The sequence below is a fragment of the Scomber japonicus genome, chromosome 5 (genome assembly GCF_027409825.1).
Source record: "Scomber japonicus isolate fScoJap1 chromosome 5, fScoJap1.pri, whole genome shotgun sequence".
NCBI lineage: Eukaryota > Metazoa > Chordata > Actinopteri > Scombriformes > Scombridae > Scomber > Scomber japonicus.
In genome coordinates this window covers 15,363,608-15,379,870 of record NC_070582.1, presented here as the reverse complement: position 1 = coordinate 15,379,870, position 16,263 = coordinate 15,363,608, and the positions used below count along the sequence as shown (strand labels likewise).

The following is a 16,263-nucleotide window of genomic DNA, read 5'->3' as shown; positions in this document are numbered from 1 at the left end:
ATTTAAGGTACATTTAATGAAGAGCTGGCCTGTTTCTGCCTGATCCTATGAGAGCTGTTAGAACTAGCTCTACTGCAGTGGTACAATGTAATTCTGTGTAATTTTGAGAGACTTTGCTTGTACTGTACACTATTTCCCATTTTATGCTAGGCCTACTTTATACTTCTGTCCCATTACACTCCAAAAGCAAATATTGTACTTTATATTATATTTATTTCAGAACTATAATGATTAAGATTTTACATTAGAACACCAAATTAAATATGATCCATAACTATAGATGAACCAATTTAGCAGTGTAGTAAGTTTTGCAAAACAGTCCCAAATCAGAGTCCACTTCCCTGCCTTTTCTGCAGTTTTCAATTATCACAACGGTTTTAGTTGTCTTTAATTTTGGATTGTTTTACTAAGATGCTATTTCCCATGACTGTAAACAATTTTTTTAATAAATAAAAAAAATAGCAGTAGCCACTGTGACATCACTCATTGGTTTGTGGCCTCCTGTTTTGAAGCCCTGAGATTGTATTTTGACCATTGCCAGATTGGATTTTTGGAGCCAGATGTGACCATACTCGGATGAGAGAGAGCAGCCGAACCTAACGCTAGCTGCTAGCTTTATTATCCCTGTGTATTATCTGTCAATGGTTGTGATCATGCTCATGCTAATGCTAATTTTGTACTTACTCAAAAAAAAAACAGTTCAGAGGGATATATCGTTATTTTTATCTCCACCTTATTCTTGAAAAGCCATAGATTTCATATGCAAAACAGATTATGTCCTGATAAAATATGTTGGCTTGTTGTAGATTAAATTTAAAAAGTGAAGAAATTGAAATGAGCTCCAGCTTAAACACCTATATTAAAGTGCTGCTTAAGTGATTAGCTAAAGGACAAGTCAATTATAAATGAATACTTTTATAATGTGGTAATTCTACTTAATTAAAGGACCTGTATACTTCTTTCATCACTGTGTCAGTACATCAAGGTCATGAGGGTCCACTGTGGTCCCAGGGCCCACAAAGAACATCCAGTAACTGCTACTAGGTCTTGAGTCAGCCTGTGGAGAGAAGCCCTCATTCATTTGCCAAATACATGGACAGAATGTGATGGGGAGGTGGGACGAGGACTGGGATTTTGTAACAAGAGCACACAAAGATGCAATCGGTGAACGAGGTTGCACACTCAGCATCTGGCATGAACGGGGAAAGCAGAACCGCTTCATTAATGTGCAGTTTATTGCAACAGTTTAACTGGAAACCACCACAAGTTGGCCTGGTGTCAGTATGGAGCACAATGTTTTCTCCGGCTGCCATTTGATTCTCCTGAAAAGTGTATAGGTTTTCTTATGCACAATTAGCAGAACTATGCACTGATGCACATGCCATAAACCATAACATGTACACCAGTAAACTGGAAAATGAAGGAAAAAAGAAAGATGTTCCATTTTCTCAGATTTGACAGACTGTGCGATCAACCAAAGTCTTGCTGAGTCCTCCAGTCCTGTATATTTCTGAATGTTTTACAGTTCTACATGACAGGGCTTGTATATAAAAATCCTAATGAATAAGATGTTGATTGTTGTTCTTCTGCTGAAGAACAACAACAAGGTTTGTCCAAAATCTGAACATGAAATTGTCCCCCTTCAAACTCCCCTTGGTGACAATGTTACTGCAGAGGAACTAGCAAGATAATCATGCTATTGCAATGTTATTGTCTAATGTTAGTCCAAGAAAATGGCATGCTGTGCATATACATCAGTAAATCTCTATACATAGAGTAACTGATCCACTGAACATTTGTCTATTCCATTATATTTTGCACTGGTATGCATTGTCCTGTATTATCAGTGGTGTAAAGTAACTAAAAAACATTGAATCAAATACTGGGTAGGTTAGGTACAGGTATTTGAATATTTCCTTTTTTTAAAACTAGTTTTTACTTCTACTGCACTACATTTCAGAGGGATGTTACTCACTACATTTATTTAACAGATAAAGGTACTAGTTAGATTTTTAGGAATTCACATATAAAACATGTAATCAATTTATAGAATATGCCCAACAATATATACAGTTAGAATTATCTCCACAGCTACACGTTAAAATACTTCTTAATGCATCAATAATAATGACCTAATAAAATATGGGGTCATTATATGCCTATTGGGCAAACTGAAAACAAATTCCTTGTTATTAGTAAGATGTTATTTCCATGCATACATTTTATGTATGCATTATGCATTATGCATTATGCATAGTTTATGCTTTGTGACCAGAATTGCATGCCATTAACTGAGTGGAAATGACAGAAAGAGAAGGGGGGGACTTGGATGACCTGGGGAGGGTCATGTGAGGACAGTGCATGCAAATGTAGCCACGCTGGATTCATTCGCTTTAGCATCATTGTATCTGATTATCACACTGTAATCGATTATCGGTCCTGAATTTGAAGCCCCTAAATTAGCAGCTTCTCTGTGATTTGTATTTGTATTTGCAAAGCATTCATAAGCATGCACTCTGCACGTTTAGTGGAAGAGTCTGTTTCCGGTCTCTGTTGCTGTCACCATGGTTAGGGGGCGTCCTTCTCAAAGCAAACTTGCAGCGCTGTTTTCTATTCGCTGAGACTATAGGTGTGTCAGGGGGTGTGGGTCTTCTCTCCGCCAGCTGTCAGTCATGAGGTCACTTCCTGCGGGTGTGAGCTGAGCTCCATGGCTCTGCTTTGTATGGACGTGGTGGGGGATTTTTGACAGCGGCAGCGCTGTGGGGAAACAAACAAGGACGTGCTTGGGGGTCGGGGACTATTTTTTCCCTCCTCGCTCCTCTCTCAATCTTGCACCGACCTTTTTCCATACCGGCGAGATTTTGGGCGATATGGTGGCTTCGGACTGGGCAGTCTATTATAAGGTAGATGTCTTCATTTGGCCTTTTATTCAAGAAGTGCACCCCCTCTGCAGCAGCTGTGGTATTATCTGTATGGGAATGTTGCTCAGTGCACAGAGATGGTTGCAGCCTATAAACAGCACTATAATGTATTTTATTAGAATTACTTTACTTTTGCTACACCCAAAACCTGCACATGATCGTTTATATGCAGCTATAGCACATTAATAAATTCTTCTAGGATTATAGGGCCATTGTTATTATATGGAGGCAGGCTAATCTGATTTCAGTTTACACGCCTGCGCAGCAAAAGTGCCGCTTGCTCATCAATAGGCAACATTGCATTGTGATGCAAGCTATTCATTAGTGAGCCATGCATTCAACATAAAGGCCATGGCCTTGTTGGAACGTCCTATTACTCTAAATAGTGGTTTAGTGTAAACTGTTGATTGCTTATTAGTGTCTTTTTTTCTCTCTTTTTTTCTGAAGGCGTCTGCTCAACATGTGTGATACACCTGTAACAGTGTCAATAATGTCAAAAGGTCCATACCTTCAGGCTTACATAAGCTATAAACCTTAAGGCTTTTTGCAGACAGACTGAAACAATGGAGACATGGTTGCTGGAAACACCTACTGTACAATAGCTGCATGAGGTCTTTTGAGTAAACATAGTTTCCAAAGTGTAGCTTCTTATCAGAGATGGAGATATTCTTGTTAAATTATCTTACGTCTATGGTTACTGGTTGAAAATACATTTTGGATTTGTGTATATTTTACTTTACTTTTTATGATATAGCAGTAAGTAGAGATGTGAGAAGAAATTATGGGAGACAGAGAAAAGGGATGACATGCAACAAGCATCCCCTGCTGGACTTCACCATAGGAAGGTGCAATTACATGGTCAGTAAATGTAGCGATTACATGGTCAGAGTGTTAGACCTCTCGGCTCCCGGGACAGGTTCAAGATATTGCCTGGAAGTCAGAAGTAGTGATCCTTACGTATGTATTTACTTCTATTGCAGTACAAAGTTCTTACTGTGAGGTGTTGAAGTGAAGTGATGCATGAATAAAGCAGTTAATATTTAGCTGTAGGTGCTGTGAAGTAACTTCTAAATTAACCCTGAGGCATCTTCTCCTCTTAGTCTCAGTGTCTTAGTCAAATGTTTGTTACTCTCATCTTCTTATTTATATAGAGTAACGTTTGTTGAGCTTGTTTAGCTAATTAGAGTAGTTAATTAGATTATCAACATAATTATTTATAAAGTAACATCTCAATTTACAGTTTTGCCATTAAGGTCTGTTACATTGTGACAGTCACTGACTGAAGTTCAGTGAATACTGCATGTATGGCATTCTGCAGCCCAACTTGATCATTTGTCTCTAATAAGAAAAGTGACCACCTAACATTTCCTCAATAACACTTTTTCTGTGAACCTGAAATTTGACCCAAATCCTACCTGCCCCATTCCTCTAAGCAGAGAAAGAATGCAGACTTTCTTTTCCTAGAAGTAGCAGGATCTTTGTGCAATTTCAGTTATTAAACTCTGATAATCAACCCTTATTTTTTTGTTTTGTATTTAAATGCCTTTAAAGGGCTTACAAATGTTCATAGGGCTCCCACAGTTAATGCACTTGACTTTTTTTAAAATGTTTGCTCTTGTTCAGACACCAAAATCCAACATCTCCAATTGCTTAAATCATGTTTTATTTTTACCCTGTTGCTTTTATTGGCTGCATACTGAAGTTACTACTTACTGATGCATAGTGACTGAAGATTTGTGTATTTTGTAATGCACTTGGTTAGAGTGACTTATGCGGTTAGGACAGACAAGTTCCGAAAAATGTATGCGGCATCTGGAGGTCAAGCTCTTTGCTGACCTATTTCCTAAAGACGGGACTTTGAAGATGATCTGAAGACGGATTTTTCATTCTGCAGTCAAGTTCTACATATACACAGAGACATACAGTATACAACTCAGCTCCCTGTGTGCCGGGCTTTTACAAGTCCCCCCTGTATTTGCTAAACCTTGAAGCCAGTCTCCACATTGACGTGGCATTTACCCTGGGATCAAAGGTCTTCACAGAGCCACTTTACACACCATCAATCTGATGTAGGTGCTTAAAAATCTGTCAGTGATAGTGTAATGTTTGATGCAGCCCCAAATTAACAGCGTTGCTTATTTGTGAAGGAGACTTAGTAACACAATTTGAACATTTTATGTTGGACTCCTCCCTCCCCTTCCATTAGACTGAGGAATAAATCACTTAGTAGGCAATAAATGTTTCAAGATATAACATGACGTGTGCATAGCAGCAGATTATTTTTTAATTTACGCTTAAAAAATTCCTGGTAGATTATTCTATAACACAAACAATGTATGATTATTGCAACGGAAGATAGATGACTGCCTCTGTGATTACTTTCCAGATCAGTAAAATCCTTTCTCATTGCATCTCTGTTCTGTGCTCTTGCATCTGATAAGCGTTTGTATTTCATCGTCACACCAGTACCTAGAGCAACAAGCCCCACCGATACCACCAATTTCTTTAATGCAGGACTATAGCACATCATTTTCTTCAGTAAGGTTTCTAAATTTGCACCTGGAAAAAGGTGCAGGTGCCATAAAAGTTAAACCTTAATTTACGTTTAAATGCCAAATGGGCAACGGTTACTGTATCAGTGCAATCAAATGAAGTCGGATACATTTGCATGCATTTCATATCTTTTCATATGGTTTCTCAAACACAGTGTTTTTTCTCATATGAATGGTTCCACATATGCTTTTTATATTGAATGCAGATTTTAAAGAAACCATTGATATGAATGTTTTTTGTCACTCAGATCTGGTGTCTGTAGGACAGGATGATGTATCTCACTTGCTCTGAATACATAATATAACATCTTGCATATTGCATAAGCCAGTGACCACAATATTTTAAATTACAAGGTTTAGTGCTGAGATAGCCTTATCTCTCACTCACAATGCATATAAAATGTCTTTTGAAACAAACTGTCTGAACCTTGCCCAGACAAAGTGTGTGCTTGCTTCTTTTGCTCAACCTCAGGAAACCTGCACTACTTGTTCTTTAGAGAGTTATTTTCTTCCCACTTGTACTTCTGCTCTCTTTCTGCACTCACAGTTTTGTCTCCAGGAACCTGAGACCTGTAATCAGGTTCTGCCTGGTTCCATTGACAGCCTGGACAGACAGACTAAGACACAGAGATAAACAGAGTGAGAGGCAGGGTTTTTTCTTCTGTCCTGAAACAGGACTTTCTGGTTCCCTCACCAGTCAAATAGTCTCAAAAGTTTATCGTATGTCTCTGTTGTGGGTCCATAAAGAGATGTATTGTTAGTATCCTAACCAACAAGAACCTCGTTCCAATGGCCAATTTTTCAAATCCCTGCAACTCCAATGGTAGACAAACATTGGAAAATATGTTGGTGCCATGCATAGTTTGGAGAGCATGTGTTAGATAAGTCTCAGATTTCAGCATGAAGCAATTGTTTTCTTTGCATTAAAAGTAAAAGTAAGTTAAATTCCAGAATATAATTCCACTTCTTTTAGATTCCGTGGCAAAGGTCAGTGGTACCACTCTGCAGGTTCAGGGGTACCTCTTGTATTTGTCACCTGTGAGAGCAACCTCAGAGAAATGACTCTGCAGGGAGTGGGTTTCCTACTGGGGAGTTCATAGCCAGCATCCAGATTGAAATTAGCCATGTGTTTTAAAAAGATCAACGAAAAAGCAACCCCATTATTTGAATGGAGCCATTCTGTTGACACAATTATGGTTTATGCCAAAAACAAAGGTTGAATCTGCTTCAACTTTTGCTGGATGACAATGCAACATCATTGGCAGGGCAAGTGCACATTCCTAGTAGATGAATCTATAACACAAACAATGTATTTCTACTGTTTACCTTATGATTATTGCAACAAAAGATGGATGACTGCCTCTGTGATTACTTTCCAGATCAGTACAATCCTTTCTCATTGCATTGTAAACCTCTGTTCTGTGCTCTTGCATCTGATAAGCGTTTGTATTTCATCGTCACACCAGTACCTAGAGCAACAAGCCCCACCAATACACTTCTTGGATTTTCTTCAGTAAGGTTTCTAAATTTGCACCTTGAAAAAAAGTGCAGGTGCCATAAAAGTTAAACCTGGCTGAACTTTTGCCGTAATTCTATAGTTGCCAATCAAACTCTTGCTCTCGCACACACTTGAATGTTTGCTTGCTTGTTCACTTGCTTTGTAATGTGAACTACTGTTTACCTTACAGTTGTCAAGTCCTGGTATTTGTGCCTTCAAACTCATAGATGTGTTATTCAAGCTTAACTTCATCACATCTCTCATTTTCACTCCAACCTGTAGTGGCACACCCACCCCAACCCCTGTTTGCATTATTTGAGTTTTCTTCTTTTAACTAGTTGCTATTTTCAGTCTGAGTTCGGTCTTGGCATAACTGGCTGTTTGTAGACACCTATGGTCTGTTTGTTTTGCAACTTGTGTCCTCTATCTCCCAGGTTTGACCTTCATCTGAGCCAGGTCTAGTCCCCTTTGAGTCTTCCTTATGGTAAAGTCTCTCTGGGTTGAATAGGATTGGCACCCTCTAGCCAGATTTACAGTAAGCAGCTCTGGAGAGGAGATTGTTTGTGCTAATGATCTGCTGTATGTAAGCGTAATTCGTACCTAGAGGAGCTTGACATGAGGAGTTAACTGGTCTCTCGAAAAGAAATGTCTTTCTCACAGCAAGCTCTGTCTCTTTCAATCCTGTGTTTCCGTTCTGCTTACGTCAGTGTGCCTCATGTCATCTCCTCAACAACCAGTTTGTCCAAGACAGATACATTGTTTTAAGGTTTACTCTTTCTTGTCAGCTTGAAGCAGTGCGATCTGATGTGCATCCACGTGAGCCGAGGCTGGTGGAAATCCTCATCAATGACCTATCCCTGGTCTTATTGTCACATTCTAATTCTATTACAGGCACAATCTACTCTCTTTCAGGTCTACTCATCAGCTCAGACAGAAACATCTTAAAAAGAAAGAGTTGACCTAATTTTACTTTGGTTTTACAGTATAACAAAAGACAAGGCTTCTATCGCTATCATCTGATGTCAGTTTTGCTTGTTTTGAGGTCTTTGACACTTATATGAATATTGACTGTGCTTATGACCATGACAGATAACCATGCCAAAGGTTAAGGCAATAATATTGTGTTGGATGAAGATCGCTATTTCTACCACTTGAGCAAACTCTTTCAGCTATCATATTCAGCATACCCATCTGTGCAGCTGAACTAGGGTTTTAAACAAAGCTAGCCAATGCTTCTATTTAATGAGGTGATGGTGTTTTGTTAAGGTTTGCTAATGATGACGACTCCTGCATGTAGAAAAAAAGAGCCAAACTTTTTGGTCTTAAATTGCACTGACTGATCCTACTACAGTAGCAAAATAGTGTTGTTCTGTCACCAGCCTTGTGTGCTGCATGCCTCCCAACAAACACGTAGGCTGGTTTGGCAGGCAGAAAGGGGGAACTCAGGACTCCAGTGTCATGCTGGAAAATGTAATAAGAGACACACAGCTGTCTGAGCAGAGAGAAATGCTCCCTGCTTCATGCTGTTCTCATCTCAGTTTGGGCAATTTCTAAACTCTGGCATTGTCTTTTTTTCAGTAATATAGAAACTCTGTAAAAACAATCTTGGAATGTTGTTGTAGAGAATCAATGCATTTAACTTTTTGACAAGCTAGCATGGGAGAGGAGAAGGGATAATGTAATAGTAAAACTATAACAGTTGACAATATATTTATTATTAATATGATGAATAAATGTGCACATTTCTCATTTATTTTTAGTCTGTAAGAAGGATATAGTATGTCTAAAAAATAATGATATCAAATATACAAATCAGATCATTGTCAGACATGAGAAGTTGAGACCAGGAAGTATTTGACAGGAAACTAATTTGTGAGGACGGGTTGACTTATCATTTTAGTACTGAATTAGTGATTATTGCACACAACAGGCATACATGTGAGTCTTTATTGACAGTACTGTGCTCAAAGAGGTCTGTCAAAGTTACAGACTGAAAGCTTTGTCTGCTCCTTGTATCCCTCTGTTGCCAGGGGATGAGGGTATTGTATCTTGGCAGAGCCTCTGGGGACAGAGCAGCTGGTAGAGTGTTACAGACTCACTTGAACATTCCCTTCTCTTTGTCACCAGCCATAATATGTACAGTACATTGTGCTGATCACACACTGAATATTTTTATTTCTAGAGAGGAATGTGCTACTTCCTAAATTTGTCTGTGTCAGTGTTTAGAGCAAACTGTACATAATATTCCAACTGGCTGGTCTTTATATTTAAACTTCACACCGCTGGAATTTATACCATCCTAAAACATTAAAAAGCTTGTGGAAAGCCATATCCACATGCATTGCAGTTCCTTTCCTAAGTGCTTAATGCTTATCATGCAACTAGTAATATTATGCAATGGCATGAAAGTCGTTATACAGAATAAGCCTAACAACAATGATGGCGTAGATCATAAAAAAGCGCAAGTTAAGGTGACCCACAAAGGCACCTTAGTGTTGTCAGCTCATAATCCGGTACCACTTGTGGCTGCAGTAGATACAATGCTATGCTATTACACCAGCCTGCATCTGTTAAGTGATAAAGCAGCTGTAAATAATTTCTGCAGTTTCCTCACTCTAATATTTAAAGTTTGGATGTAGTGCAGGGACATTTGGTAATGGTGACCCTGCTTGATCCTTGTGACTGATTTGGAAATAAACACAGAAAGTGGCAGCCAGGAACCGGTGTTTTTACACAGAATAGACGTGTTGCTTAAGGTCGTTGTCATTAGCGATTGGTAATTTTGGTGATTTTTAGCAGCTGGGAACAGTGAGGGTCAAGCCTCTCATTGTTTCAGCTGCAAATACAAGTAACACAGGGGTGTAGCTTGCTAAGCCATGGCTGTACTGGTCAAGGTTACACAGCAGCTGTATCATTTCCTTGTTTCTCTGTGACCCCACCGTTGCTCATACATCAGACCCATCTCTAGTATTGAATTCTGCCACCAGTATATCATGACTGCTTTAAATCACTTTCCCTTCACTGGTTTTGTTCTGGCCCTCTGAGCCAGATGAGTTTCCTTAAGCATGCAAACTAATTATGTACATGTTATTCGGAATGTTTATCTAATATGTATGCTGTGAAATGGTCATTGTAACAGTCATGCCTCAGCCTTTGCAGCCTTATTAGAAACAACACATTTGAAGATAAATTCAGCTGGTTAGGTTAAACATACTTCAGGAAATTATAAAAAAATGCAACTATTTGAACACCATTTACTTACTCTGACAAACCCTAAGCCAAAATATTTAAGACATCTGGCTTTATTAGTATGGTATGCAGTCACACACCCAAGTTCATGTCTGAATTCTGATTTCAAACATTTTCTTCATTGCCATCTGTTTCGGTTAAACTAACAATCAAAAATCAAACATGATCAACAATAGAACTCACTGGATGTCTCAAAGTTTTTGTTCATATTGAAAATGTCTTATTATTTTCATGCACTTGTTTTGGCTTCACAACACACACACATATGCAGGCACACTTTCCACCACGTAAATGTGTGCTATAAACAGCCAGCGTGAAGGGTCAGGTCACCATAGACCTTTGAGGTAACGTGATACAATGTCACATTGCACCTTCTGCTGTGTTTTATGGTCAGTTTGTACAGTATGGGCTCTGTCTTCTGACAATGTGAGCATGTGTGAACATTTAATTATTATTTGGACACTGAACACGCTGTCAATCCAGAGGTCAGAGTCCACTGGGCATTATGTAACCTACTGTTTTATTTCTCAACTCAATGGAAGAGTGGGTGTTGGATTTGCAGACAACTAAAGCAAGAGCTCATCTTGAGTAACAGTTGTCCTCTATAAAAATCACAAAGCCTGTACATTTGGAAATAGAATAATTGGTAAATAACCTCTGTAGTTAAAAAATATGAGTTATTTTGAGTGAAGTTGCTCCCGGAGGAGTGATGTAGTTAAGTAAGTCAAGAGCAGTACTTTATCTCAGATGTATTCATGTAATTTATAAGGACTGTTGTACACGTGTGTAGACAAACATACTCCTTGCACCAATCACCAAAAATGTAAAATATCAGGGAGGTTTAAAAATCTATTGACATGCTTCCTGGTAATAGGCTGTTCTGTCTGAGTAAACAAACTGATGAGACAACTGGTAGGTGTTATCTCAAAAAAAGTTGTTCTGTATGCAGTTCAGGATTAAAATAATATGCTGAGAGTAATGTAAAAGGGGTAGTTTAGTTCTACTAATAATTAATATGACTTAATACTTCTGGATCTCGTTTGGCTTAACCTGTGGTGTTAACAGCTTTTTTATATGTCAATAAACATATCAGCCAACACGTAAAGCATCATGCCAGTGTTTTATTTTTCATGTTTTGGCCCATTTTCTTAAAATCATGTATAAATGTATATTTGGATTTCCTCTATGAAGTCAATGGACACAGCTGTATAAGCACAAAGGGCTCAGACATGGAAATGTGAACATTTTAGAGTTCCTTTTCAACTGTGCAAACTTCTGCACCGTCATGAATGCATGAATGCTGATGATGCTAAAAATCATGTAATATGATGATGATGAAAACTCCAGAACAAATACTAAATGGATCTCGTGGTGAGGCATGCTGCGGTGTGTTTTAGACATCTAAATGCATGTTTTTCAACTGTCCCAGGCAGCCATTGTTTCAGCTCATTTACATACAAGAAAGTGGAAAGTTACTTAAATTGTGTATTGCATCAAGTTAATGTTTTTCAGTTACATCATCATTATGATGTAATCTAGTGCAGATGTTTCTAATCAATCTATTTAAACTGTATTGCCACATAACAGTAACATTGACAAAAATGAATGGAGACTTGACATTAATGGTGATGATAACACAGGTCAAACTGTTTCAAGAGTCTGTTAGTAGACTTTCATATTGCACAAATGAATGGAAACTGAGAAAAAAAAATCTTCAACTTTATAGCATGCATTTACAAGTGGTAAACAGTGTAAAATATACCTGACTTATAATTTAGAAGCCAACATTTGCAAACACACGGCATGGACTTTCAAGTCTAAAAATAGCAATGTGATCGTCACTATCACTGACCGTGAAATGACAAGGTTAGTGACCTGATAACAGGATGATTGAACTGTTAGCTATCATATGGCTCACCTGTCACAAACTACAGCTAAAGTCCAATGTCAATCACTGCCCCAGCTTGTACTTTGGTCAGTCGCTATAATGATAAGAGGGCACCGGCCAGCATATCAGCTCTGAGTGATAAAGGGTCACTTGAGTGTTTACTCTGCGGGCACGGTCCAGGCTGAGCTCATAGACCTCTCCAAACAAATGGACACGCAGAGTTAGTGGGACAGCCCCATCAGCCCATATTCCTGCTCTAAGACCACCATTATGTCCCCTAGGGCCCCGTAGTCTTACAGGTCTGTCAGCACTCAGACCAGAGGATGGGTGGATTAAACATTAACCTGTAGTTCGGTCTCTCTGACATGCACCCAAACACACACTGAATGATTATACAAACTCTTGGAGAGAGCTGGATGGCATGTTGTCAGATGTCAGATGTTGTCAAAGTCGCATGAAGATTCCAAGTTTTTGGGTGAAGAAGGTAGGGTGATAGAGTTTTGTTTACTCTGGTTAATTTTGGTGTATATACTGCACACAACAGTCTTTAACTAAACTAATTTCATAGATTGTTGGTGATTCAGATTTCATTCTAACACAGTACACAAATAACGCATGAGATATTTATCTCTTTTTATGTATTTTCCTTTCCAATGTAGGTACACCCGTATTTACACTACACTGTTTCCAATAATGTTTTTTTTCCACACCTTGGCAAGACAAGCCCATACACACCTCTGTTGCATTAGTCTGTTGCCAGCTTTATCTTTTATTATGGTCCTGTTATCACACTCTTTGCTGTGGATTGTCCCTGTCCTTGAAGGATTTGGAAAGCATGGACCTACTGGATGCCCCAGAGACAATAGTTACAGAGGTTGTGTGATTATACCCTCTTAGCGGCTAGATACCCATCATTGTGGATGTAGAGATGTCACAGGAGCAGAGAGCATGATCCCTTTGAGTGATGAATGGCACCAGAGAGACTGTAAAAGACTATCAGCTCAACGATGCACATGATTTGTAGATCATTTAGTCTAAGATTGCAGACGGCTGTGTAAACTTACTTCATACTGTTCTATGTCCTCTCCTGTGGGGATAGTAGGAGGTTGTCTACATGCCTGGGTCACATTCAGAGCATGTTTATCTGCCTCAGCTGGAGCTTACTAGTGGCTTCATGACTTGTCTGTCTAATGTAGGTCTTGACTGAGATGGATGTATACAACATTGGGGGGGAGGGCTGGGTGACCATGTTAAGCAATCCATCGGACTATATGGATTATTTATGCTCCACTGCTACATCCGGCCCTATGATCACTGGTACGGACTTGCTAATACACACGTTTAATCTATTTTTGCTGCAAACTTTAATGGGAATTATTGATTTCAATGCAATATTGAATTCCAGTGGTTGTAGGTTGTGGTTGTCTTCATATGCCTGCTTCCTGCCCTCTACTGTTCATTTCAAAGCGTGATCCATATGGCGACATTGCCATGGCATCGCCATGGAGACCCCATGGCTCTTGGTCAGGGGGCCTTTGTCAGTGTAGCCCCCTTCTCCCCTTTTGGACCCTAACCCCAACCATAACACACACACAAACCCATATGACCTTGCTCATCTTCCTCTCAGTGTGTGCAGTGCCCTTAGCAGACTTGGTTGAGTGAGCATAAGAGAGGTCTTGACCTATGGGACAAAGGCTTGCTGTTACCGTAGGAACCAATGTTTTCTTTCACTCTCTGCTCTGTGTCACCCACATTATTGATAAAGACTCTGTAATGTAGCTTTACTGACATTCCACCTCCCATGTCTCTCTCTCTTTGTATCTCTCCGTCTCAATCTCCTAGTCTGCAGCTAAGCACCTGTGTTTACATTCTCAAGTTGTATGTTGGTGACAACACGAGGTAAGCTTGGGCCATTGGTTCATAGCTGCTGGAAGGGGGTCATGAGTTCAGAAAAGGACTTGAGTAACATATGTTATTTAAATAGAATGCCATGCATGCTCTTGGTGTCTATTGACACAAAGCTTCAGTGTCTACTCAACCTTACATTGATCTATATCTGGACTGTGTCAGCAAACATACATCCACTCAAAAGTTTTGTAATAAAGAAAAAAATGTTCTTCAATGATTTGCAAGCACAAATTGATCTCACCATACTGACCTGGGTTAATGGAGTGTTATCTGAAAAGACAGCATGGATATTGGTCAAGCAGTAGCCAAGAAGCTTCTTTATTTTTCCCCTTGAAGCAGTATGATAATGAGACAGTGTTGAGTGAAGTGAGTGTATGAAACAGGATGTCCTCTAAAGAAGACCTGAGGGTCAGGAGCTGGAGGCTGAATGCTAAAGAGGTTTGCTTTATCCTTGCAGAGCTAACACTGCCTCCATTCAGAATTACAAGTATATTGTAGAGCGAGTAGCTCACATATCAGGCCTCTTCTCATATAGTGGATGGGAATCTTCTTTACTATCAGGTTTGGTTCAGTTCTCCAGGACTGTGATTCCTTATGATGTATTTAGTAATTTATTGAGATTTCTTTTTCTACTTCTTGACCAAAACAATGTGTAAAAAAACAAAAAGCAGTCGACTCTACTAAATACTAAATACTACTGCTTATAAGTGGTGTTCATTAATTGCCATGTTGTCTTTCCCAATGGCTCCAACCCTGAAAAGTATGTATTTAAATTCCATTTGCGAATAAATAATGCATTGTTACTTTGTATCAGTTTTAGTTGACATGAGGATGTAGATCTATCCCATACAAGAGAAGAGAGATTATAATGTCTTTGACCTCTGCGTGCCAGAATGTGCATACCATGTTACTATTAAAATAGCACTCCACCGATTTTACACATGAGGATCAGTTTACTCATCATCAGCAAATGAAAACAGCTGTATAATGCTTTCATGTTATTAGGGTTATCTTAGCTTTAGCCTGGAGACTTAATTTTTTTACAGAAACTTATGACATGGCGTTTGAAAGATGCTGTTGTTGAATTGCATTATGGGAAATCTAAGATCCAGTGTTTTTGAAAAGTAGCTTAAGTCAGAACATCTCAGCCTCTGTTGCACAGATTTTTTTCTGTCACTTGCAAAAAATACCCCACCTTGATGGAAGCGCAGCACTACATTGCCAGAGTAAACCTTTCAGTTCCCTCTTTAAGATTTGAAAAAGTTGAAGATTCACATACTCTCAGTGCATGAGCAAATAAGCTAATTGTTATTTGTTCCACCTCTGCTATGTGCCTTAATTACAGCAGAGTAATTGGTGTAAATGTAAATCTGTGATAGTTCATCCATATCCACATCCATATATATTATTCCTTTTGGTTGGACTTTGAGCTCGGTCTTGCCTTTGTCAATTATATATTTTTTTGATATTTTTCAAACTTTGAGTTATATCGTTCATCTGCTTTTTGTCATGCCACCTGCTTACCTCCTACTGGTGTGTCCCTACTTGCACTGGTCTTGATTATTGCAGTTTTTTCTTTTACAAAAGGGTTTAAATGAGAGTAAGTTATTATTTTTTATTTTCCCTCTGCACTCAAGGCAAAGCTCCATGAAAATTAACTATACTGTACTTTCAGGAGCTAACTCAATGGGATACCATTCATTTCTGTCCTCAGATCTTTTAAATAGACTCACAGGGAGGACTGAGGGCAGAAACTTTTCAACACGCAGTCACTCTCTCTTCTCAAATTGCCTACAGTACATTACACAGTAAGGGGTAAGTTAAGGTTAAACTAAAGGCGGTCATGTGTAAAAGTGTGGAGCGGCTGGGAGCAACCAGCAGCTGCTATGTTATAGCCAGTCAGGGTGACTGGCTATGTTAGCCACCCTGACCCCACTCCCCCCTCCCCCCAAACCCCCCACAGCATTTGATGTTCTTAGCGTTCCATCTTAGGCCTGATGGAAAGGGCTTACTGAAGATTGACCCAGTTTACATGCGGATATATGAAGTTTGAATATATGATGCAAGGTTCATTCCTTCTGTTGGGCTTAAGCCAACAAGGCAAGCCCACTTCTTAGTGCACCTTCAAGAATAGTTCTGCTGCTCCTCCCTTTCCCCACTGTGCAATTCAGCAAAATCTCACCCAGCTACAAGCCTGTCTGTCATGTCCTCTCGAGGCCAAGCCCAGACCCAGCCTTCCTATCGCAG

The 16,263-nt window shown here is 39.2% G+C and overlaps 1 protein-coding gene across 3 annotated transcripts in view; it reads left to right on the top strand.

Annotated features, from left to right (window-relative positions):
* Window positions 1-2,724: 2,724 nt before the first annotated feature.
* Window positions 2,725-16,263, top strand: part of pparab (peroxisome proliferator-activated receptor alpha b) — a 29,277-nt gene continuing 15,738 nt past the window's right edge. Inside the window, exons 1-2 of one of the 3 annotated variants that reach the window (XM_053318577.1) lie at window positions 2,725-2,903; window positions 7,406-7,506. The gene's annotated coding sequence lies outside the window, so the exon portion shown is untranslated. Of the gene's footprint in view, window positions 2,904-7,405; window positions 7,507-13,947; window positions 14,008-16,263 lie in introns of those variants that run through there. The other 2 variants (XM_053318575.1, XM_053318578.1) reach the window with 2 other exon arrangements.